Below are 27,604 nucleotides of genomic sequence, written 5' to 3'. Positions count from 1 at the left end.
AGCCTAACAATTGCAAGTAAGATTGCTAAGAGCTAAGCAAGGAAGCAAGTAACACAAGTATGAGAGTAAGCAAGCACAATATAGTATAAGTAAATACTAAGACATAAGTAACCACAAGTAGGAAGTTAGGGTTAGAAATAACCGCAAATCTAAGAGATGAGGATGCATGTTGATGTTCACTTCCTTGGACGGAAGCTATGTCACCGTTTAGAGAGGTGGGTGTTACCACGAAGGCACACTGTCGGTGTCAAAACCGGCAGATCTCGGGTAGGGGGTCCCGAACTATGCGTCTAGGCGGATGGGGACGCATAGTTTCGTCCACCCATATATAAGGGGATAAAGATCCACCTTTTTACCTACGCCTTCTTCCTCCTTTGCTTATCCATCTCGCGCACTCGAGCTCCAGCGCCCAAGTTCGCACATCTCACCTCGACCTTCTCCAGCCATGTCCGGAGCGGGAGGCAAGTGGATGGCCTCCTCCGTTACGGAGGGGAACATCAAGAAGCTGCGCAGTGCCGGATATCTGTCCAGCGACATTGCGCACCGGCTTCCCGACGAGGGGCAGCTCATCCCCACCCCCGGGCCCCATGAGAGGGTGGTATTCCTTCCCCATTTCCTCCGCGGACTGGGCTTCCCACTTCACCCCTTTGTCCGGGGGCTCATGTTCTACTACGGCCTGGATTTCCATGATCTGGCCCTGAATTTCATCCTCAACATCTCAACGTTTATCGTCGTGTGTGAGGCCTTCCTCTGCATCCAGCCCCACTTCAGCTTGTGGCTAAAGACCTTCAATGTCAAGCCAAAGATTGTGAAGGGCAGCCAAGCGGAGCGCGGAGGCGCCATGGTGGGCAAGATACCCAACATCACTTGGCTCGAGGGCGCCTTCGTGGAATCCATCAAAGGGTGACAATCGGGGTGGTTCTACATCACCGAGCCGCGTGACCCTAAATGGGCAGCTGCCCCCAAATTCAGATCTGGCATCCCCATGCAGCTCACCTCCTGTAAAGAGAAGGGCCTGCTATGGGGTAGTTCGGAGGAGCTGACCGGACTCCAATCCTGTCTCCAAACCCTGGTGAACAAGAAGCTCAAGCTTGTCAACGTGATCCAGGTCATGCTCGTCCGCCGGATTCTCCCCTACCAGCAACGGGACTTCAATTTGTGGGAGTTTAATCCGGCACAGCACCAGACCTTGAGCGGGCTCTTTGACACTACGTACAAAGATGCCTGGAGGGTGCTGTTCAAGGGCGCTGAAGCTCCCGCATCCGCTACCGAAGATCGCGGATTCAGCTCGCAGCGTCCAGCTGACGAGGTAAGCCATGTTATCCTTTATGGGACACTTGCTTTTCATGTTTTGATTTTATGCGGGATCTAAACTCCCAATACCTTTAACAGGCCTGGCAGGCGACGTCCGGACAGGTTAACTGTCCGGCTCCCCTTCCAGAAGACCCAGCGGATGCCTGTTTGACAGGGCTGCTGGTCCCGGCACTTTACGTAGTGCCAGAGAAGAAGGCCAAGAAGAAGGCCACGGGAACCCGAAGGAGTTCCCGGCGTCAGGTGGTATCGGACTCGTCGTCCGATGACTCCGAGGCAGACTCCTCCCACGAGGACGAGGAGGAGAAGAAAGAGGCCTCTCCCCCAGCAGGGGGAGAGAAGAAGAGGAAGGCCTCCCCAACGAGGGAGGCCGAAGGGTCCAAGAAGGGAAGGACCCTTCCCCCGGACTGTTCTGCCAACGTCAGCGACGGCGACGAGGAGTGGCCCCCAAGGGCCAAGCCCTTGGCGAGATCGTAAGTATCCGGACTCCTAGATGATTTATAATTTGTCACATGGTGTCCTTCTAATGCCGCATGCAACCCTACAGTCCGCCCAAGGACGATCTTCCCGCTTCGTCGAGCGGGTCCTTGGGCACGTCGGATATGGATTCTCTTCCGACCGCCTCCACCCCTCGTGATGCTGACGATGCTGAGGTGGGATCCCGGGAAGAGACCCACCAGGAGGAGGAGGCCCCGGAGGTGCCACACGGAAACCTCCCGGACTTTGCACCGGACTCCGCACCGGAACCTGTAGTGGTTCCGGAGTCCGGCGGGCGGCCCCTTCATAAGAAGGGCAAGACCGTGACACCGGCGGCCTCCGTCCAACCGGAGGCGCCGGATAACTTGCTGGAGGCGCTCAACGGCGCTTCCATCAAAGAAGAACACCGCACTATCATGAGTGCGGTGATTCAGAAGGTTTAGCTCGCCAAGAGCGGGCTGACCGAAGCCTGCAGCAGGCTTCTAACAGGCTTTGAGATAAGAATTTTAATATATGTAAAATAGTACCGCATAGACAGTAGCCCCTGATGCTCGGTTTGGTGTTCGGAAAGAAAAGCCGGACTGAGGATCTAAATAGATATACGCAGGAGTCTTAAAAAATATGTCGATATGGGATTGCAGGCTGCGCTGCTGACCTCTGCCGCACTGACTGTGGAGATTGATGCTTTGAAGCAGAGCCTGGAGCGGTCCGAGAGCGAGCTCGGCCGTGCCAAGAAGCAGCTCGAGGACAAGGAAGGTGAGTAACACCGTATTAAAGTTGTACCTTACAGAAAAGGATTTGGTTGCAAGAGAAATAACAAGGATAACATGGGTACTCCAGGGGCCACGAACGAGGTGGCAACCCTGAAGGAGGCGGTGTCTGCGGCCGAACGCAATGCGACCGCGGAACGAGCCGAGCGAGAGAAGCAGGAGGCGCGGGTGGCAGAGGTACAGCAAGAGCTCCATGCACTCGTGAAAAAGCACGAGGGTTTGGAGCGTGACTCGAAGACTCGAGAGTTCGAGTTTGCGTCGTCCCTTGAGAGTGCCAAAGCCGCTAAGGCCGATGCCCACAAGGCCCTCCAGGAAATCGAGGATTTGAAGAAAATAGCGGCGGGTAAGGCATTCTTCATGCAAAGCAAGCATGTTAAAGTGAATTACCTGTTACTTACCCAAAATCGGAGCTCTCCAGGAGTGTTCGCAGATCTACCCTGCAGCGTGTCTGATGCTGCCGCTTTCTACAAAGCCGAGGAGGGGAGCTCGACGGAGAAGGTATTCTGGTCTCAGTATGTTGAGGCCGGGCATCCGGTGCCCCTTAGCGACCAGCTGAAGCAGCTGGTCGAGCTCCACAAGGTGGTCGAACAGGCCATGAAGGGCCTTATAGTTCGGCTATGGCCCAAAGAGGCCATGCCTGGGAGCTACTTCGGCCTGGTGCGACAGCTGGTGGATGTGTGTCCCTGGGTTGAAGTCATCAAGCACTCCGCCTGCATTGAAGGTGCCCGTCGGGCCCATGCCCGTGCTAAAGTGCACTGGGGCAGGATGGATGCTGAGAAGCTTGTGACGGACGCGCCACCGCCGGGCAAGGAGTATCGCACACCCGAGATGTATTATAAGGGTGTCCTGAAGGGTGCCCGCATGATTGCGGGTGAGTGCTCCAAAGATGTAATATTTGAGTAGACTCGCATTTTGTTATCCTCTGCGCTGAAAACTTTGTTCATGTGCGCTAAGCAACGCTTGTTAATTTAAAATATTACCTTCTGTGCGGCCGTTTATCAAATCTGAGAGATGGCAAGTCGTCGGCTTCAGCCCCCATGCCACGAGTGCTGGGGTGTTCGGGATATATTTGAGCACTCTTGTTCCCATTTTTGGGTCCATCTAGGGAGGCGCTCAACACACGAACGAGGCAACCGGACTTATAATGCTTGAACACTCTCACTTAGACATAGAATTCTATAATTTTAAATTTCGGCGAAGCCCCTACTGTTCGGAAGGCCGAATTCGGGGCGCTATCCACGCCTGGGCCGGACAAAGCCGGTTCTTCGCTCTAAGCGGCATAAGTCTTTAGGGACTCGAAAAAACCTCTCGAACAGCGACCGGCTCTCGCCTCATCATGACGGTCAGTTTTAGCTTTCTCCACTGAGGCGCTCGCCCAGCTCAACTGGGGCGCAATCGCAGTGGTTCTCCCAGTGCTGCCTTAGCCGATACAACGGAACGTAAGGTACCAAAACATGGGAGCCGGGCAAACCCAACTATTGACCCAAGACATGATTCGGAGCCGATGCATATAATGCTATAAGTTCGGGGTGCCGCACTTGTGAAAGTGTTCGGACTTATCACACCATAATGTGGGGAACTTAAGCCCCTGGTGTATTTAGCCGTACCAAAGTGTACGGGTGCAACATGTCATAAATGAACATATGTATAAGAAAGGAATGCAATTATAAGCAAAAGCGCGATGCATTGTTTATTCAAGAAATACTGCAATGAATGCAGAACGATACAAATAGTGCGATAAGCAAGGGATGGGACTATTAAGCATGTCCCCCTCCAGGGGTAGGCTGCAGAATGGTGTATAAAACAGATTTAATGCTCGCAATGGAGACCACCTGGATACTCGTCAAAGCCTTTCTCCTTCCCTGGCTGTTGCATCGTGAGTTCGGCAGGTCTACTACCAGACAGGGCCTCTGGTGAACGGAGTCCTGTGGGTAAGAAAAAACAAAGAAGAAAAGAAAAAGATGACACACTTGGGAGCCCCTGGTGCGGTTAAGCCGCACTCTGGGCCTGTCGTGGTCGTGCCCTTCCCCCTATGCCCAAGGTATCTCCAGAGCGTAATGATGTACGCGAAGGACCAGTCTTGCAATCTTGCAAGGGCTGGGGTTAGGGCCGCATTGCTACGCGTGCTCGGAACGTGCCAGGTGGTCTTGTTGTAGGTTACTCCGGGCGCGTTTAGCCGTGTCCGGTCGCTTATCGGCCGGACTCAAGAATTGCCTTAAAAGGCTGCACTGTACTTCTGCCGCGAGAGCCGCTGTATGTTCCTCCGTTCGGAGAGAGCGTTCAGTGTTTCCGTTGACCGTGATGACTCCTCGAGGGCCTGGCATTTTGAGCTTGAGGTATGCGTAGTGCGGCACCGCGTTGAACTTTGCAAACGCGGTTCGTCCGAGCAGAGCATGATAGCCGCTGCGGAACGGAACTATGTCGAAGATTAACTCCTCACTTCGGAAGTTATCCGGGGATCCAAAGACCACTTCTAGTGTAACTGAGCCTGTACAATTGGCCTCTACACCTGGTATGACGCCTTTGAAGGTCATCTTTGTGGGTTTAATCCTTGAGGGGTCTATGCCCATATTGCGCACTGTATCCTGATAAAGCAGGTTCAGGCTGCTGCCGCCGTCCATCAGGACTCTGGTGAGGTGAAATCCGTCGACGATTGGGTCTAATACCGATGTGGCGAATCCGCCGTGGCGGATGCTGGTGGGGTGGTCCCTTCGATCAAAAGTGATCGGGCAAGAGGACCATGGGTTGAACTTCGGGGCGACTGGCTCCATCGCATATACGTCCCTGAGTGCATGCTTCCGCTCCCTTTTGGGTATGTGGGTTGCGTATATCATGTTCACCGTCCGCACTTGTGGGGGGAAACCCTTCTGTCCTCTATTGTTCGGCGGCCGGGTCTCTTCCTCGTCATCGCTATGCAGCCCCTTGTCATTGTTTTCGGCGATTAACTTGCCTGCTTGCTTGAATACCCAACAGTCCCTGTTGGTGTGATTAGCTGGCTTTTCGGGGGTGCCGTGTATCTGGCACGAACAGTCGAATATTCGGTCCAAATTGTACGGACCTGGAGTAGTTCTTTTGAATGGCTTTTTCCGCTGACCGGGTTTGGAGCCTCTGAATCCGGCATTGACTGCCGTATCCTTAGTATTGTCGCCATTAACGCGGCATTTATTATTGTTGCCATGCGACCTGCCATTGCGGTCCTTGGTATCCGGACTGCCGGAATTTTTGCTGAGGTTGTTACTGCGAGCTAGCCAGCTGTCCTCTCCCGCGCAGAAGCGGGTCATGAGTGATGTGAGGGCTGCCATGGATTTCGGCTTTTCCTGTCCCAGGTGCCGGGCAAGCCACTCGCCGCGGATGTTATGTTTGAAGGCTGCAAGAGCCTCTGCATCCGGACAGTCGACGATTTGATTTTTCTTTGTTAAGAACCGTGTCCAGAATTGTCTGGCCGATTCGTCTGGCTACTGAATTATGTGGCTTAGGTCATCGGCGTCTGGTGGTCGCACATATGTGCCCTGGAAGTTATCAAGGAATGCAGCTTCCAGGTCCTCCCAACACCCAATTGATTCTGCTGGCAAGCTGTTAAGCCAATGCCGAGCTGGTCCTTTAAGCTTGAGTGGGAGGTATTTGATGGCGTGAAGATCATCACCGCGGGCCATGTGGATATGAAGGAGATAGTCTTCGATCCAAACCGCGGGGTCTGTTGTGCCATCGTAGGATTCGATGTTCACGGGTTTGAACCCTTCGGGGATTTGATGATCCATTACTTCATCTGTGAAGCATAGTGGGTGTGCGGCGCCTCTATATTGGGCTATCTCACGACGTAGCTCAAGCGAGCTTTGTCTACTGTGTTCGGCCCTGTCGGAGTTGCTGTATCCGGCGTGACGGTCGTCGTCGCGCATCGTGGGGCGCCCACGCGATTCGTAGATCGATCTTGATTGTCTTGCCTTATCCTCCAATATGTCTCGCAAGTCCGGCGCATTCCCCCGTGGCTTTGTGCTTTTCGAATGATGCCGGGGTACGGCCTTAGTGGAGGGCCTGGAGGCCTCTCTGTCGCGGCCATGAGGTGGCCGGTCGGCCGTATTGTGCGCTGGTGATGTGGGTTTATATGCTTCCTCCTCTAATCGGGGTAGCAGCTTGCGTTTAGGGTAGCTTTCGGAGGGGCGTTCGAGTTCCTGCTCTTCGGCCGCAAGGACTTCGGTCCATCTGTCGGCTAGCAGATCTTGATCAGCTCTAAGCTGTTGCTGCTTTTTCTTGAGGCTATTTGCCGTGGCCATAAGCCTGCGTTTAAAACGCTCTTGTTCGACGGGATCCTTAGGCACGACGAATTCGTCGTCGTCGAGGCTTGCCTCGTCTCCGGAGGGAGGCATGTAATTATCGTCATCCACCTCTTCGTCTGCCGCTCTCTCGTGAGGGTTGGCTTCTCCGTCCTCCTGTGTTGAATCTTGCTGGAGGGGGTTGTCTTCGGCACTGTCTGGGGTGTTATTATCTCCGGTGCCGGAATCTCCATTCTTGCTGTGGTGGGATTTAGAGCGGCGCCGCTGACGCCGGCGCTTAGGCTGTTTCTTGGAGGGATCCTCCTCCGCTCTTCCATCGCCATTCCCATCCTTTGGGGTGTCCACCATGTATATGTCGTATGATGAGGTGGCTTTCCAGTGCCTAGTGGGCGCTGGTTCTTGGTCGTCTTCGGCATCGTCGTCCATACCGTCGATGTCTTCGGGGTCGAAGTCTAGCATGTCGGTTAGATCGTCGATAGTGGCTACAAAGTGGGTGGTGGGTGGGCTTTGAATTTCTTCGTCGTCCGCATCCCAACCGTCCTGACCGCAGTCCGGTCAGGGCTCTCCTGATAATGAGAGATATTTTAGCGAATTCAGAATGTCGCCCAAAGGTGAGTGTTGAAAGATGTCCGCAGCGGTGAACTCCATGATCGGCACCAAATCGGATTCGATTGGAAGGGGCGCGGGAGGTTCTGAGTCCAGCGAGGAGTCCGGCACCTCGGAGTCACGAGCTTTACAAGGGACAAGATTAGTATTCGGCTCCATCGCCGTAGAAGTTGTAGCCCCCGAGGCGGCGTCTAGCCACCCATCCTCGATTGGCGTAGTCGGCTCCGGGTTAAGGGTCAGAGCGGACTCGTGTGCGGCCTCCAGGGCACTGTCTGGTAGCAGAGCTAAATCATGCCCATCGTGACAGTGCGGCGCACTCGGCTGTGGCTCGAATCCATCGAAGATCAAGTCTCCGCGGATGTCAGCCGTGAAGTTCAGACTTCCAAATCTGACCTGACGGCGCATAGCTTTCGATCTGCTCCAGATGGCCAAGCGAGTTGGCCCGTAGTGCAAAGCCGCCGAATACGAAGATCTGTCCGGGGAGAAAAGTCTCACCCTGGACTGCGTCGTTGTTGTTGATGATCGAAGGAGCCATCGAGCCCATTGATGACGACACAGAGGAACTCTCAATGAAAGCACCAATGTCGGTGTCAAAACCGGCGGATCTCGGGTAGGGGGTCCCGAACTGTGCATCTAGGCGGATGGTAACAGGAGACAAGGGACACGATGTTTTTACCCAGGTTCGGGCCCTCTCGATGGAGGTAAAACCCTACTCCTGCTTGATTAATATTGATGATATGGGTAGTACAAGAGTGGATCTACCACAAGATCAAGGAGGCTATACCCTAGAAGCTAGCCTATGGTATGATTGTTGTTATTGTTATGTCCTACGGACTAAAACCCTCCGGTTTATATAGACACCGGAGAGGGCTAGGGTTACACAGAGTCGGTTACAATGGTAGGAGATCTACATATCCGTATTGCCAAGCTTGCCTTCCACACCAAGGAAAGTCCCATCCGGACACGGGAGGAAGTCTTCAATCTTGTATCTTCATAGTCTTGGAGTCCGGCCGATGATGATAGTTCGGCTATCTGGACACCCCCTAGTCCAGGACTCCCTCACACACCAACGCCACAAAGTCTCACCCTATTCTCTCTTTGAGATATCACCACGAAGGCGATTCCAAACCACGAGTGGTAGACCTTTAGGTGGTCTCCAAACCCTCACAAACTTTCTGGGGGTAATCACAATGGTCGATTCCTCTCCGAATGACTCCTACCGCCTAGGAGTCTCCAACCTACAAGAGTAACAAGATCAAGGGAACCGCTCAAAACTTGCTCAAATCACGAATTCCTTTGAGGACAGAGAGACGATCTATCTTTTGATTGAAACAACACTCAAGAATCCACACAAAGCTCTTGGGATCTAGGATTTGGTGGAAGCAAGAGAGAGTAAGAGACAAAGGTGTTCTTGAAATATATGCACTGTGTTGGACCACTCCCCCACGGGGTGGGAAGAGGATATTTATAATCTAAGTGCAAAAGTGGCCATTGGAGGTCACTTATGTTGCACAGACACCAGACGTCCGGATAGAAAAGTTGGACCGTACGTCCAATAGGCACCGGTCGTCCGACACAAAAATAAAAACAGAGATCTAATGTAGTAGAAGTGAGGGAAGACACACACGGAGCCGACGTCCGAGTGTCAGTCGTCCGGAAGGAACGGACTTCCGTTAATTTCGGCTCTATGAAGTGGCACCGGATGGCCGGTAACCATCGGACATCCAGAAGCCGATCGTCCGGAAGCTGGTCGTCCGAAGGGAATGGAAATCCGAGAATATCTCTCCTGTGACATGGCACTAGACATCCCGAGAGCACCGGACATCAGGAGGACTGGGAAGCATCGGACGTCCGGAGACTGACGGTCGTTCGGACAGAAACAGAGGCCAAAAGGCCTACTAATTAAGATAGGAACACTATCTAAGAGATTTTATTCAAGATTTTGAGCATGTCTTTTGCGAGAACCAGTGATCCCCTCTTATTAGTGTGGGATCCCTATACTCAAATAAAAGTAAAACAGAGAAGGATCTAAAGCTTTGCATCTTGTTTTACTTTCCTTTGAGTATCTTGAATATGTAAGTTTTGAACCACACTGATATCTTCCGGAAACAAAACCTAGGATGCACTTGATAGAATTTATTAGTCCCTATATGTATGTTGTCAACAACTTATCAAAATAATATTAAGGGTATGATTGCACTTTCACCATCGCGACGTCTTGCTGGATAAAGAATACGGAGGACATCACCGAGTTGAACGTGTGCAAAACGTGGAGGTGTGGAGAGTTCGGTACTAGATCGCTTGGAGCATGAAGAAAGTTCGACTACATCAACCGCGTTGTGAAACGCTTCCGCATATGGTCTACGAGGGTACATAGACATACTCTCCCCCTCGTTGCTATGCATCTCCATGGATAGATCATTGCGTGTGCGTAGAATTTTTTTTGTTTTCCATGCAACGATTCCCAATAGTGGTATCATGAGCCAGGTCTATGCATAGATGATATGCATGAGTAGACCACAAAGAGTTGTTGCGGTGATAGTCATACTGCTTACCACCAACATCTTATTTTGATTCAACAGATGAAGCGGCCCGGACCAATCTTAGATGTCCACGCACATGAGACCGGTTCCAGCGACTGACATGCAACTAGTTTTGCATAAAGGTGGTTGGCGGGTGTCTCTTTCTCATACTTTAGTTGAATCGAATTTGACTACGACCGGTCTTTGAAGAAGGTTAAAACAACAAACTTGATGAATCACCATTTTGGTTTTTGTTGTAGGTAAGAACGGTTCTTGCTAGAAACCCGTAGGAGCCACATAAAACTTGCAACAACAAAGTAGAGGACGTCTAACTTGATTTTGCAAGGTATGTTGTGATGTGATATGGTCAAGACATGATGTGATATACGTTATTGTATGATATGATCATGTTTCCTAAGATATCAGGCAACCGGCAGGAGCCTTATGGTTGTCTCTTTATTGTATGAAATGCAAACACCATGTTTTACTTTATCGCTATGAGTTAGCAGTAGTTGTAGAAGCAATAGTTGGCGAGACAACCACGACGCAACAATGGATATCAAGGTGTTGAGTCGGTGATGATGGAGATCATGACGATGCTTTGGAGATGGAAATCAAAAGCACAAGATGATGATGGCCATATCATGTAACATAATTTGATTGCATTTGATGTTTATCTTATATGCATCTTATTTTTCTTAGAAAGAGGGCGGCATTATAAGATGATCCCTTCACTAAATTTCAAGGTAAAAGTGTTCTCCCCGAGTATGCACCATTGCTACAGTTCGTCATTTCGAGATACCATGTGATGATCGGGTGTGGTAGACTCTACATTCACATACAATAGGTGTAAGATAGTTTTACACATGCAGAATACTTGCGTTAAACTTGACGAGCCTAGCATGTACATACATGGCCTCGGAACACTGGAGACCGAAAGGTCGAACGTGAATCATATAGTAGATATGATCAACATAGAGATGTTCACCATTGATGACTACCCCATCTCACGTGATGATCGGACATGGGTTAGTTGATTTGGATCGCGTATCACTTAGATGACTTGAGGGATGTCTATTTAAGTGGGAGTTCTTAAGTAATTTGATTAACTGAACTTAATTTATCATGAACTTAGTCTTATAATTTTGCATATATGTGTTGTAGATCAATGGCCCGAGCTACCGTTCCCCTGAATTTTAATGTGTTCCTAGAGAAAGCTAAGTTGAAAGATAATGGTAGCAATTACACAGACTGGGTCGGTAACTTGAGGATTATCCTCATTGCTACACAAAAGAATTATGTCCTTGATGCACTGCTAAGTGCCTGCTGCAGGAGCAGAAGCGGATGTTTTGAACGTCTGGCAAGCTCGATCCGATGACTACTCGATAGTTTAGTGTGCCATGCTTTACGGCTTAGAACCGGGACTTCAAAGATGTTTCGAACGTCATGGAGCATATGAGATGTTCCAAGAGTTGAAGTTAATATTTCAAGCAAATGCCCGAGTTGAGAGATATGAAGTCTCCAACAAGTTCTATAGCTGCAAGATGGAGGAGAACAGTTCTATCAGTGAACACATACTCAAAATGTTTGGGTATTATAATCACTTGATTCGGCTGTGAGTTGATCTTCTAGTTGATTGTGTCATTGATAGAGTTCTTCAATCACTACCACCAAGATAGAAAGGCTTTGTGATGAAGTACAATATGCAAGGGATGAACAAAACAATTCCCGAGCTCTTCGCAATGCTTAAGGCCGCGGAGGTAGAAAACAAAAAGGAGCATCAAGTGTTGATGGTTAACAAGACCACTAGTTTCAAGAAAAAAGGCAAGGGAAAGAAAGGGAACTTCAAGAAGAATGGCAAGCAAGTTTCCACTCTCAGGAAGAAGCCTAAAGCTGGACCCAAGCATGAAACTGAGTGCTTCTACTACAAAGGAACTGGTCACTGGAAGCGGAACTTCCCCAAATGCTTGACGGATAAGAAGGATGGCAAAGTGAACAAAGGTATATATGATATACATGTTATTGATGTGTACCTTACTAATGCTCGTAATAGCACCTGGGTATTTGACACTGGTTCGATTGCTCATATTTGTAACTCGAAATAGGAGCTACGGATTAAATGAAGATTGGCTAAGGATGAGGTGACGATGCGCGTCGGGAATGGTTCCAAGGTCGATGTGATCGCCGTTGGCACACTACCTCTACATCTACCTTCGGGATTAGTTTTAGACCCGAATAATTGTTATTTGGTGCCAGCGTTGAGCATGAACATTCAATCTGGATCTTGTTTAGTGCGAGACGGTTATTCATTTAAATCAGAGAATAATGGTTGTTCTATTTATATGAGTAATATCTTTTATGGTCATGCACCCTTGAAGAGTGGTCTATTCTTGTTGAATCTCGATTGTAGTGATACACATATTCATAATATTGAGGCCAAAAGATACAAAGTTGGTAATGATAGTGCAACATAGTTGTGGCACTGCCGTTTAGGTCATATTGGTGTAAAGCGCATGAAGAAACTCCATGCAGATGGACTTTTGGAATCACTTGATTATGAATCATTTGATACATGTGAACCATGCCTCATGGGCAAGATGACTAAAACTCTGTTCTTCGGAACAATGGAGCGAGCTAATGATTTATTGGAAATAACACATACCGATAAATGCGGTCCAGTGAGTGTTGAGGCACACGGCAGGTATCATTATTTTCTGACCTTCACAGATGATTTGAGCATATATGGGTATATCTACTTAACGAAACACAAGTCTGAAATATTTGAAAAGTTCACAGAATTCAGAGTGAAGTGGAGAATCATCATAACAAGAAATAAAGTTTCTGCGATCTGATCGTGGAGGCCAATATTTCAGTTATGAGTTTGGCCTTCATTTAAAACAATGTGGAATTGTTTCAAAACTCACGCCACCTGAAACACCACAGCATAATGGTGTGTCCGAATGTCGTAACCATACTTTATTAGATATGGTGCGATCTATGATGTCTCTTACCGATTTACCACTATATCATTTTGGGGTTATGCATTAGAGACGACTGCATTCACGTTAAATAGGGCACCATCTAAATCCGTTGAGACGACACCGTGTGAACTGTGGTTTGGCAAGAAACCCAAGTTGTTGTTTCTTAAAATTTGGGGTTTCGACACTTATATCAAAAGGCTTCAGCCTGATAAGGGTCTCTAGAGGGGGTGATTAGACCCTCAACAAATAAAGTTGACAATTTTTAAGTTTGTCAAGTTGAGGTGGTAGATTAACACAATTTCAAGCATACACAATATAGTTCAAGCAAGCATGCAAAGAGTATATGAGCAGCGGAAAGTAAAAGCATGCAACTTGCAAGAAAGTAAAGGGATGGGATTGGAGTGTGCAAACACAATTGGAGACATGGAGATTTTTGGCGTGGTTCCGACAGGTGGTGCTATCGTACATCCACGTTGATGGAGACTTCAACCCACGAAGGGTAACGGTTGCGCGAGTCCACGGAGGGCTCCACCCATGAAGGGTCCACGAAGAAGCAACCTTGTCTATCCCACCATGGCCATCGCCCACGAAGGACTTGCCTCACTAGGGTAGATCCTCATGAAGTAGGCAATCTCCTTGCCCTTACAAACTCCTTGGTTCAACTCCAAAATCTTGACGGAGGCTCCCAAGTGACACCTAACCAATCTAGGAGCCACCACTCTCCAAAAGGTAATAGATGGTGTGTTGATGATGAACTCCTTGCTCTTGTGCTTCAAATGATAGTCTCCCCAACACTCAACTCTTTCTCACAGATTTGGCTATGGTCGAAAGATGATTTGAGTGGAAAGCAACTTGGGGAAGGCTAGAGATCAAGATTCATGTGGTTGGATTGGAATATCTTGGTCTCAACACATGAGTAGGTGGTTCTCTCTCAGAAAATGAGTAGTGGAAGTGTAGGTATGTTCTAATGGCTCTCCTTACGAATAAAGAGTGTGTCGAGGGGTATATATAGCCTCCACACAAAATCTAACCGTTACACACATATTCCCAAACTCAATGGGACTGAATCGACAAACTCGGTCAGACCCATCCAGGTAAAAATATGAACGTTAGAGTTTTCGGTGGGACCTATATAGTCATCTCGGTGGGACCGATGTGCAGGGGTTAGGGTAAAACCTCAACTCAATTTGACCGATTACACAAACTCGGTGAGACCGATTTTGGTAATAAGCAAACAGAGGATTGGTCAAGCAAACTCGGTGGGACCGACCGAACAAACTCGGTTAGACCAAAAATGTCACAATAGATCACACAAAATTTGCAAGCTCATCTCGGTGAGACCGAGATCCCATCAGTGAGATCGAAGTGACTAGGGTTTGGCAGTGGCTAGATTAGATGAAACTCGATGGCGCCGGATAGACAGAGTCGGTGGGGCCGAGTTTGACATTTAGGTTTAGGACATATGTGGATGTGAGAAAGTGGCTGAGGGTTGTGGAGCATATCACTAAGCACTTTGAGCAAGCAATCCATTAAGCAACACATCATCCCCTTTTAATAGTATTGGCTTTCCTATGGACTCAATGTGATCTTGGATCACTAAAATAAAAAATGTAGAGTCTTGAGCTTTTGCCAATATTTTTCCTTAGCATCTTGAAGGGGTTCCACATCCTCTTGTCCATGTCCATGCCACTCCAATGTTGAACTTATCTGAAATATACTAGGTAGAAGAATTAGTCCAACAAGAGATATGTTGTCATGAATTACCAAAATCACCCAGGGAGCACTTGTGCTTTCAATCTCCCCCTTTTTGGTAATTGATGACAACATACATCAAAGCTTTAGATAAAGATATAAGGAAATAGCAAGTAAAGCTTTGGAAAGACATGCAACATGCATTGGCTCCCCCTACATGTATGCAATCATGTGATGATAGATCATAGGAGTATGAGAATGCATAAACATGTCAGAGCAAGCAATGAGTTACATGTGTCTTGGATATATGCATCAGAGCAAATGATATAGATACAAGAAATATACCTTCATGTTTGTGAATCTCTCCCGCAAAAAAAATGTACCACAGCAAGAGATCTTCATGCACATGAGTGTGATGCATATACTTACCTTGTGGTCTTGAGATAGATTGAAGAAGATGTACCTGGGTAAACAAGGTTAGATAACACAAGAACATCTACTAGATAGAGCAAGAACTAAAGAACACAAGAGTACCAAGACAGGGATGACATGTAGAGTGTGAGTAATAGGTACTCTATTTGGTTATTGACATGTCCCCAAGAATAAAGATATGCAACGAAGTCCAAAGATTTTCTTCCCTTAGATGTCTTTCTCCCCCTGAATTTGACATGAGATAATGGGAGCAAATAGGGTAATAGAAAATCAGAGCAAAAAAGAAAATAACCACAGCAAGATAAAATCATAACATGTATGAGAACAAAGTGTGAACTTTGGTGGACTTGCCTAATGATTGGCAAGACATAGATAATAAATGGATCTTCAAGAAGAAGACTGACGCTAATGGTAATATTACTGTCTACAAAGTTCAACTTGTCCCAAAAGGTTTTTGACAAGTTCAAGGGGTTGACTATGATGAGACTTTCTCACCCGTAGAGATGCTTAAGTCTGTCCGAATCATGTTAGCAATTGCTGCATTTTATGATTATGAAATCTGGCAAATGGACGTCAAAACTGCATTCCTTAATGAATTTCTAAAAGAAGAATTGTATACGATGCAACCATAAGGTTTTGTCAATCCTAAAGATGCTAACAAAGTGTGCAAACTCCAGTGATCCATCTATGGACTGGTGCAAGCATCTCAGAGTTGGAATATACGCTTTGACGAGGTAATCAAAGCATATGGTTTTATACAGCCTTTTGGTGAAGCCTGTATTTATAAGAAAGTGAGTGGGAGCTCTATAGCATTTCTGATATTATATGTAGATGACATATTGTTGATTCAAAATGATATATAATTTCTGGATAGCATAAAAGGATACTTGAATAAGAGTTTTCAATGAAAGACCTCGGTGAAGCTGCTTATATATTGGGCATCAAGATCTATAGAGATAGATCAAGACGCTTAATAGGACTTTCACAAAGGACATACCTTGACAAAGTTTTGAAGAAGTTCAAAATGGATCAGTCAAAGAGAGGGTTCTTGCCTGTGTTAAAAGGTGTGAAGTTGAGTCAGACTCAAAGCTTGACCACTACAGAAGATAGAGAGAAAATGAAAGGCATTCCCTATGCCTCAGCCATAGGTTCTATCATGTATGCTATGTTGTGTACCAGACCTGATGTTGGTGGAAATATGCCCTAGAGGCAATAATAAATTAGTTATTATCATATTTCCCTGTTCATGATAATCATGTATTATCCATGCTATAATTTTATTGATCGTAAACTTACATACATGTGTGGATACATAGTAAACAACATGTCCCTAGTGAGCCTCTACAAGACTAGCTCGTTGATCAAAGATGGCTATGGTTTCCTAGCCATAGACATGAGTTGTCATTTGATAACGGGATCACATAATTAGGAGAATGATGTAATGGACAAGACCTGTCGTGCATTTGTCACGGCAGATGTCCTTAGTATGAGGACTTAGTCGTGAGGCCAACGCATCTATGTGGTAGCTTGAGAGGGGTTGAGTGGAACGAGAGACGCGAGGTTTTTTACCCAGGTTCGGCCCCTCACGGTGGAGGTAAAAGCCTACATCCTGCTTCATTGATATTGATGATGATGATGCTCATGATTACAAGGGTGCTCTTCGCTACCTCTATCTCAAGAGCTATTGATTTGTCTGTCTCAACTTGTGAAAACTCCTCCCTCTTGGGGTGCCCTGCCCCTCCTTATATAAGTTGAAGGGGCGACTTACATGACTAGTCCTAGTATGATTAGGATTACTCTATTACAAGTGGAGTCCTAGTCTTGCTTCCTTTGTAAGGGAATATTCCTTACGTCTTTCCTCTTCAAGCAGGCCCACCATAACGTGAGCTGGCCTTCTGGGCCTTAAACCTTCTGGGCCTTCGGGTCTTGTCGCTCTGCTAACCCACCTGCCGGGTCACCAGTGAGTCACCTGGTCCGGTCAGGTGATCAGTGAGTGGAGAGATCCGGGCGGGTCACTTAGTGAGTCGCCAAGTCAGGGCGGGTCACTAGTGAGTCGCCAAGTCCCGGCATTAGCCCCCAGTTTAATTTGGATTTATCCATGTTAAATTGATCGTGCAAAATAAACACAAGAACAAATTTGGCAGGTTGTGCTCCAAATTGAAAGTTTCTCTGAGCCGGCACCTGATTATCCTTAAGTCCTTGTCATTTCTGTCTTCGCTTCATAGTCAATTTGCTGGCATTAGCTTCTCATGTAAAAACATTGTAAATAATAATCCATTTGACTCAACTTCCAATGCTCTAGCTTGACAAAAAATTTGGTCTTAAAATACTCATCTGATTTTTAGTCGGCTTAAAGATGTAGGGCTTGCCGAGTTATGATTGCCAAATTGCCAGTTTGTAAACATTGATGGCACCAGGTCATAATTGTTGCTAACACCAAGCTTGAAAGTGTACCTTCCTTATATGCATATCACCTGTAGCCCCCAAGTCTTAAGAAGGGAGTGTAGTAACAGCTTAAGACTTGTTTTAATGTTAATGCTGCAACTTTAGAGAAATCCATGATGTTCATTTAAGCCACCAGTCATAAACTGAATATTTTGTACTTCACATGTGTAGCCCTGAAGTACCGGGTCATTATGCAATAATGAGCAGGGACTTTGTAGATATGATCATGTAGATTTGAGCAGCAACGTGTAGCCCCCAAGGGCCGGCTCAGTAAGATAATACTAAGCTGGGACTTTATGTGTACTTCCAAAAAATAACACCGAATGATGTAGCTCCAAAGTTTTTGGGTTACCTTTGAGGAGCAATTAGTATCCCCCAAGGGGCCGTCTCATTACGATGTGATGAGTCAGGTCTTCAATATGGTGAGTTAAAAACGACCTTGCATTAGCCCCCAAGTGTCATGGTGCATGCTTGCAGCGACATGGGACTTCCATATTTAATATAATCATGATTTGAATAATGTAGCCCCCAAGTGTCGGGTGGTGTGCCTGTAGCGACTCGGGACTATTTCTTCCATTGTAAAATAAAATCATATTCATTGTCCAGATAATGTTATTGAAATCCTTGCATATTAATTATTGAACCATGCTCTCTACTGTGAGCCGGTATTCTTGGATAAAGAAATAATAGCCATTGCTCTGAAGCAGCTTTGAAAACCTCAATCATAATACTGGTCATTGACAACCATAAAAAATCCAGCCATATCGGCTATTTAAAATTGGAATAATATAATCCGGTACGAAAACCTCGATCATAAGATCTCGTCTATTGACAAGTAAATCCAGAGTTAAATACTCAGTGGCTCTTGGCCGATGGCGACTTAATGCGCATTCATTGTAGTCCGGTATTTTTGTAACCCGGTGGCTTATAGCCTTTGTAAAAAATCAGGAATTGATAACCCCTTCAAGCAGAGATGTTATTGAAAATATGCACAGTAATATAATTCATGAGTCGGATTTTAAAGCTTGAATCCAGGGTGGGTTAAATAACCCAACTATCCATGGCGGCTCATAGTCATGTCCAGTTTTTTGAAAAAGATCACTTTGGCATCTTATAGCCTCAATAAACTCAATATGGAGCAATATAACCCGGAGCTGGATAACCCAACAATATCTTCATATGGCCAGATGATGAACTTAAACGCAATTATTCACATGAGCAATAGCAGTATTCTTACTTGTGTGTAAAACTCTGCATGCCCTACACAAAGTTTAAACAACATATGCCCTGGCGACTTAACGTTAAAAGCCAGGACGGGTGAGAACCCAAACATTATATAGTCTGATGCAATTATGGAAAAGACTAAAATTAAGGCCATTCAAGACAAAATATACAGGCGACTTAAAGTCCAAAGCCCAGGCAGGTTATCAAGTCTCGCATACTTATATAACTAGGAAAACATACCTGTATAATTGACGGATATTATCAGCTCACATCACCATATGTAGTAAAGGTGACAATCCCAATATTTATAAGTGCCTGATATCAATGAAGCCTGCTGGCGACTCAAGTCAAATCCAGGGCAGGTGACAACCCAAATACTTGCAACCACGGCTATTTAAGCCGGAACATACTGGCGACTTAAAGTCAAAAGCCAGGGCGGGTGACAACCCAAATACTTGCAACCACGGCTATTTAAGTTGGAACATATTGGTGACTTAAAGTCAAAAGTCAGGGTGGGTAATTACCCGGAATACTTGAGCATGAGTCATAACATACTGGCGGCTTATAGTAAAAGACCAGTGAGGGTGATAACCCAAAGATTTTTAAGCGCTCGATTTCAATGGCGCAATCCAAAGTGTACTGGCGACTTAACATCCATAGCCAGAGCGGGTTATCAAACTGTAAATATTCATACAATTATTAAAAGACATACCTATAGATTAATACCATGGTGATGCCTTGATATTTATAATCCGGAGCCAATATCAACCCGGAATCAGGAAATATCATCATTTTGATTGCGCAAGGCAAAAATATCCCGGTGACTTAACGTCCGCTATCAGGGCGGGTTATTAACCCAAGACTCTCAAATATGAGTCATAAAATCAAGGCTACATGGCCTGGAAAAATTGTCTCAAATTGTCGGCTTACGTCGCCACATCCAGTGAAGGTGACAGCCCAAGCATTCATATGCGCATAATTCAAAGTATACCGGTGACTTGTCGTCCAAATCCAGGGCGGGTTATCAAAACCCCATGTATGCTCAAATATGAGACATAAGGATAAAGGCTACATGGCGTGAATCAATTTTAAACCATATATCAATATGGTACAAAGATATGAACCCAAACAAAGTTCAAAGCAAATAACAATTTAGACAAAACAAGGCCTTCATAGGCTACCAAGCCTCAATATCAAGTGTTATTCAAGGGACGCACAGGCACTGAGTTAATCCTTTATTCAAACCTGTAAGCCGGGCCTCACATGACCAATCGCCGTTTTAACCTTGACAAGTTCAAGATCTTTATAAGATTGACTGTTAAAAGTTCGGCGAGTCATTATAGGATTACCTAGGCGGAGTGGCAGACATACAAAGGCAGGATAACCCAGATTTTTGGTGAATACACCTGGCGTCCAAGCCGATCAACAGGGTAAATAAAGCTATGTTCATTGAACAGGAAGCCCCCAAGTGACATATAATGGGACCTCAAGGCAGGATACCTATGTTTGAATTGTGCATTTCCACAAGTTCTCTTTGGTAACCTTGGGTAATAAGCCCCCAAGTGTTTTTAGAACAAGGCGCATAAACCAGACCAATAGGGTAGTCATAGCTATGTTCAGTGAGCAAGAAGCCCCCATGTTATTTGTAACAAGGCATGCAAGTCAAAAAGGTAGTCACAGCTATGCTCAGTGAGCAGGAAGCCCCAAGTAATTTGTAACAAGGTGTCTAAGCCGGATCAAGAGGGTAAGCATAGCTATGCTCATTGAGCAGGAAGCCCCCAAGTAATCAATAATATGATAAGCCAATAAGTCAGGATACCCATGTTTGAACCGCGCATCATGGCAGCAAGTTCTCTTTGGCAACCTTTAATTTTTCCTGAGAACTCAAACTTGCGAGAAATGGATTCTTTTTTAACTGGAATTTCAAATTGGATATTGAGAGCTTCAAAGCTTTGTGAGAGACATATTTCCCTTGAGTCGAATTTTAAACCGGAATCCTTCATTTTAAGCCGGAAATTTTCTGACGGCCTTTAAATTTTCATCAATATGGCAGTAGCCTCCGGGACCGAGTTATCTTCCCTCCAATGACTCGGGGTTGTTGAATTTGCTGACAAAGGCCAATTCTGCCAAGTCATGCTGATGTAGCCCGTGAGTCTTAAGATGACTTGAGGAGTTGTCTTGAGATTCTCCATACTTGACCGTGATATAAACCGGCATATAGTTGAATAGCGGAACGCTATAATATGTGGAATCTCGGCGGATTATAAATGATTTCGTATGAGTCGTGTCAATAACCCAGTTGATGATTCATCCCAACTGGTTGTTGAAGTTTAAGCAAACCATAGTGGCAGCTGTCGGTGTCAAAAACGGCAGATCTCGGGTAGGGGGCCCAAGCTGTGCGTCTAGGGATCTATGGTAACAGGAAGCCAGGGGACACAATGTTTACCCAGGTTCGGGCCCTCTTAATGGAGGTAAAACCCTACTCTTGCTTGATTATATTCTACGAGTATGAAGATTACAAGAGTTGATCTACCTCGAGATCGTAATGGTAACCCTAGATGTCTAGCCTATGAAGATTCCGCTGATGATGATAAGTTACCCTCTACAGACTTTCCCCTCCAGTTTATATACACAACGGAGGGGGTCTAGGGTTTGTACAAGGTCGGTTTATCAGGTAAGGAAACCTCCGGGCTCTATTTGTTGTCCACATACTAAGAAGTCCCATCCGGACACGGTAGATAATCTTTAGCTTGATCCTGTACGGCCCATGCAACCCGACCCATACTCCTGAGTCGGACAGTTGAGGACCCCCTAATCTAGGACTCCCTCAGTAGCCCCCGAACTTGCCTTCCAATGACAATGTAGTATGCGGGCGCAAGTCTTCGGCTTTGCAAGGTGTTCTCCATTATACTCCGGATTGAAGATAGTCCGGCATCGGCTTCCGCGTCCAGTCTTTATGATTCCTCCCTGCCGTCACCTCGATTCACACGCGTCTGAGTGAATGCGAAAGGTCTGTTATCCCTGTATTTTAATATTCCCGACAGGCACAAGCCGCGCCTATAAAACAAGGCGAGATCTTCAAAACGCCATCCCGCATCGCACCAAAAGCAACAGAGCAAGCCACGTAAAAATTTCAGACCATGGCGAGCGCCCCTGGCTCCTCCTCACGCCATCATGGCCCTCAAGAAAGGGACTGGCAGAGTTGCTCTGTATCACACCTCTAGCTCAGTTGGCTCCAAACACAAGGATACCTCCCTCCCTTGGATCTAGTCTCCGTATGGGCGGGGTTAACCACTATAGGTGTTGATGCTTTGGTGGAGAATTTCCCCAATCCCAGCCAAGGGGAGAGGGTGTGCTTCACCTCATTCCTTTTGAGGGGCGTGGGATTCCCAATCCACCCCTTCCTTAGGGGCCTACTGGAACACTATGGGATCCAGCTGCACAACCTCACACCAGGTTCTATTTTACATATCTCTGGGGTTTTCGCCCTTTGCGAATTGTTCTTGGGTTGCGAGGCTCACTCCAAACTATGGAAAAAGTTCTTCTGCCTCGTCCCCCGCCATCAGGGTGGCGGGTCTATTTTTGAAGTGGGCGACACCGAAGTATGGCGTATAGCTGGATCCGGCCACCCAATCGGGACTCCAAAGAAGGGATCCGCTGAATGGTCTTCGAAATGGTTCTATATTGATGACGTACCCCTTCCGGACCCTGTTCAGTGCGAACTGTCAGAATTTTCTAGCGCCCCCTTGAAGAAGCTATATAGCTGGCATCCCAAGTCCCCTTCTCAGGAAGACAGTGCGGAAGTGATGAGATTGGTAAACAAGGTCAAGGTACTAACCCATTCCGGACTCTCCATAGTGGAAGTTATGGCTATTGCGATACAGAGATGCATCTAGCCACTTCAATCCAGGGTGACTCCCTTATGGAACTATAACAGGGAGGACGACGCATCCCGCTACAGGCGAAAGGGTCCGGATAGCCAAGCCGCATTGGCAGCAGCACTGGTCGACCTCTATAAAGGATAAGAAGACGACTTCCTTCATTTAAATTGCTGAGAGGCCTTCTCCATGTACAATCCCATTGAATGGGTAAGTTTTCTAACCGCTCAATACTTTTTTATTCATTGAGATGGATTAACTGAATCCATGGTTGATTCTTTAAATAGTCATGGAGGCAAATCGTCGAGAACATTAATTGCCCCGCCTCCCAGCCAAAGGATCACGATCGCAGCGAGGACCCCGGATTCCATGAGGATCCGGACATATTTGTGGAGTTTGAAAATGGAGTGTACTATTAGGCGAGCCTTGATGGCTCTGAGCTGGCCATTGCGGCTGACTATCCCGACCTCTACCGTTTCGTCAAGGTAAGTATTCGGAAATTGTATTATCAGGGAAGAGAAATAATTCCGCGTGTTTCTTTATCCTCCTCATTGGACCACGTTCCGCACGATCGGTGCTCAGCGAGCCGTACTCAGGGGCGGGTGACCAAGAGAAGGTCAGCACCCCCGCGGAAGGGTCGTTCGAAACAAAAGAAAGTCAGAAGCACCATTGAACCTGCTCCATCATCGAAAAGGTATGTTCCTCTTATTTAATGTTCGGACGTCAAGCCGAGTTGTCATTTGTATCCTCCTTCTATCATCACAGGAGGGGTATACAGAGAACCGTGAGCAAGATCCCAGCCAACCGAGCCGTGACTAACGTGACGCCGAAGATACCAACCGGAACGAGGGTGCTACGTCTTGAGCTTGCGTTGGTTTTCCTTGAAGAGGAAAGAGTGATGCAGCAATAGTAGCGTAAGTATTTCCCTCAGTTTTTGAGAACCAAGGTATCAATCCAGTAGGAGGCTGCTCAAAAGTCCCACGCACCTACACAAATAAACAAAGAACTCGCAACCAACGCAATAAAGGGGTTGTCAATCCCTACACAACCACTTGCAAAAGTGAGATATGATAGAGATAGTATGAATAAATATATTTTTGGTATTTTATGATATAGATTGGAAAAGTAAAGATGCAAATAAAAGTAGATTGAAAGCTTATATGATAAAATATAGACCCGGGGGCCATAGGTTTCACTAGTGGCTTCTCTCGAGATAGCATAAGTATTACGGTGGGTGAACAAATTACTGTTGAGCAATTGATAGAAAAGTGAATAATTATGAGATTATCTAGGCATGATCATGTATATATGCATCACGTCCGTGACAAGTAGACCGACTCCTGCCAGCATCTACTACTATTACTCCACACATCGACCGCTATCCAGCATGCATCTAGAGTATTAAGTTCATAAAGAACAGAGTAACGCATTAAGAAAGATGACATGATGTAGAGGGATAAACTCATGCAATATGATATAAACCCCATCTTGTTATCCTCGATGGCAACAATACAATACGTGCCTTGCTGCCCCTGCTGTCACTAGGAAAGGACACCGCAAGATTGAACCCAAAGCTAAGCACTTCTCCCATTGCAAGAAAGATCAATCTAGTAGGCCAAACCAAACTGATAATTCGAAGAGACTTGCAAAGATAAATTAATCACACAAAAGAATTCAGAGGAGATTCAAATATTTCTCATAGATAAACTTGATCATAAACCCAATATTCATCAGATCTCGACAAACACACCGCAAAAAGAGTTACATCAAATAGATCTCCAAGAAGATCGAGGAGAACATGGTATTGAGATCCAAAAAGAGAGAAGAAGCCATCTAGCTAATAATTATGGACCCGAAGGTCTGTGATAAACTACTCACAACTCATCGGAGGGGCTATGGTGTTGATGTAGAAGCCCTCCATGGTCGATTCCCCCTCCGGCGAAGCGCCGGTGAAGGCTCCAAGATGGGATCTCGCGGATACAGAAGGTTACGGTGATGGAAATAGTTTTTCGTGGTCGCCTCTGATGTTCTCGGGGTACGTGGGTATATATAGGAGGAAGAAGTAGGTCGGTGGACGCCCGAGGGGGCCACGAGATAGGGGGCATCCCGGTAGGGGGTGCGCGCCCTCCACCCTCGTGGGCGCCTTGACTCCTTCTTGACTTGCACTCCAAGTCCTCTGGATCACGTTCGTTCCAAAAATCATGCTCCCGAAGGTTTCATTCCGTTTGGACTACATTTGATATTCCTTTTCTTCGAAACACTGAAATAGGCAAAAAAACAGCAATACGGGTTGGGCCTCCGGTTAGTAGGTTACTCCCAAGAATGATATAAATGTGTAAAGTAAAGCCCATAAACATCCAAAACGGGTAATATAATAGCATGGAACAAACAAAAATTATAGATACGTTGGAGACATATCAAGCATCCCCAAGCTTAATTCCTGCTCATCCTCGAGTAGGTAAATGATAAAAACAGAATTTTTGATGTGGAATGCTACCTAGCATAATTCTCAATGTAATTTTGTTTATTGTGGCATGAATGTTCAGATCCAAATGATTCAAAATAAAAGTTCATATTGACATAAGAAATAGTAATACTTCAAGCATACTAATCAAAGCAATCATTTCTTCTCAAAATAACATGGCTAAAGAAATTTCATCCCTACAAAATCATATAGTTCGGCTATGCTTCATTTTCGTCACACAAAAATGCTCCCATCTTATACACCCCCGATGACAAGCCAAGCAATTGTTTCGTACTTAAATAATCTAAAACTTTTTCAACTTTCACGCAATACATGAGCGTGAGCCATGGATATAGCACTATGGGTGGAATAGAATATGATGATGGGGATTGTGTGGAGAAGACAAAAAAGGAGAAAGTCTCACATTGACGAGGATAATCAATGGGCTATGAAGATGCCCATCAATTGATGTCAACATGAGGAGTAGGGATTGCCATGCAACGGATGCACTAGAGCTATAAATGTATGAAAGCTCAACAAAAGAAAACTAGTGGATGTGCATCCAACTTGCTTGCTCACGAAGACCTAGGGCACTTTGAGGAAGCCCATCGTAGGAATATACAAGCCAAGTTCTATAATGAAAAATTCACACTAGTATATGAAAGTGACAACATATGAGACTCTCTATATGAAGAACATGGTGCTACTTTGAAGCACAAGTGTGGAAAAAGAGATAGTAACGTTGCCCCCTTTTTTCTTTTTCTTTTTTTTATTTTTTTGGGCCTTTCTTTTTTCCTTTTTGGCCTTTCCTTTTTTTCTTTTTTTCTTTGGCCTTTCTTTTTTTGGCCTTTCTTTTTTTTCTTTTTGGGGACAATGCTCTAATAATGATGATCATCGCACTTTTATTGATTTACAACTCATGAATTACAACTCAAAACTAGAACAAAATGTGACTCTATATGAATGCCTCTGGCAGTGTACCGGGATGGGCAATGAATCAAGAGTGACATGTATGAAAAATTATGCATGGTGGATTTGCCACAAATACGATGTCAACTACATGATCATGCAAGGCAATATGACAATAGTAATGCGTGTCATGATGATAAACGGAACGGTGGAAAGTTGCATGGCAATATATCTCGGAATAGCTATGAAAATGCCATAATAGGTAGGTATGGTGGCTGTTTTGAGGAATATATAAGGAGGTTTATGTGTGATAGAGTGTATCATATCACGGGGTTTGGATGCACCGGCAAAGTTTGCACCAACTCTCAAGGTGAGAAATGGCAATGCACGGTACCGAAGAGGCTACCAATGATGGAAAGGTGAAAGTGTGTATAATCCATGGACTCAACATTAGTCAAAAGAACTCATATACTTATTGCAAAAATCTAAAAGTCATCTAAAACCAAGCACTACGTGCATGCTCCTAGAGGGATAGATTGGTAGGAAAAGACCATCGCTCGTCCCCGACCGCCCCTCGTAAGGATGCACAATCTAAGAACACCTCATGTTTCAAATTTGTTACACAACTTTAACCATACGTGCATGCTACGGGACTTGCTAACTTCAACACAAGCATTCTTTAAATTCATAATCACCCAACTAGCATGACTTTAATATCACTACCTCCATATCTCAAAACAATTATCAAGTATCAAATTGATCATAGCATCCAATTCACTTCTTATGATAGTTTTTATTATACCCAACTTGGATGCCCACCGTTCTAGGACCAATTTTATAAACATAGCAAATACCATGCTGTTCTAAGAGACTCTCAAAATAATATAAGTGAAGCATGAGAGACTAACAATTTCTACAAAATTAAGCCACCGCCGTGCTCTAAAAGATATAAGTGAAGCACTAGAGCAAAAACTATCTAGCTCAAAAGATATAAGTGAAGCACATAGAGTATTCTAATAAATTCCAATCAAGTGGGCTTCTCCCAAAAGGTGTGTACAGCAAGGATGATTGTGGAAAACTAAAAAGCAAATACTAATATCATACAAGACGCTCCAAGCAAAACACATATCATGTGGCGAATAAAAATATAGCTCCAAGTAAAGTTACCGATAAACGAAGACGAAAGAGGGGATGCCTTCCGGGGGCATCCCCAAGCTTAGGCTTTTGGCTATTCTTGAATATCTTGGGGTGCCATGGGCATCCCCAAGCTTAGGCTCTTGCCACTCCTTATTCCATAGTCCATCAAATCTTTACCCAAAACTTGAAAACTTCACAACACAAAACTCAACAGGAAATCTCATAAGCTCCGTTAGTGAAAGAAAGCAAAACCACCACATAAGGTACTGTAATGAACTCATTCTTTATTTATATTGGTGTTAAACCTACTGTATTTCAAGTTCTCTATGGTTCATACCACTTAATACTAGCCATAGATGCATCAAAATAAGCAAACAACACACGAAAAACAGAATCTGTCAAAAACAGAACAGTCTGTAGCAATCTGTAACCCTCGAATACTTATGGAACTCTAAAACTCCTACCAAAGTAGGAAGTCCTGGGCA

The sequence above is a fragment of the Triticum aestivum genome, chromosome 4B (assembly GCF_018294505.1).
Source record: "Triticum aestivum cultivar Chinese Spring chromosome 4B, IWGSC CS RefSeq v2.1, whole genome shotgun sequence".
Taxonomy (NCBI): domain Eukaryota; kingdom Viridiplantae; phylum Streptophyta; class Magnoliopsida; order Poales; family Poaceae; genus Triticum; species Triticum aestivum.
The sequence above is the reverse complement of the archived record's forward strand: the minus strand, read 5'-3'. Positions refer to the sequence as shown.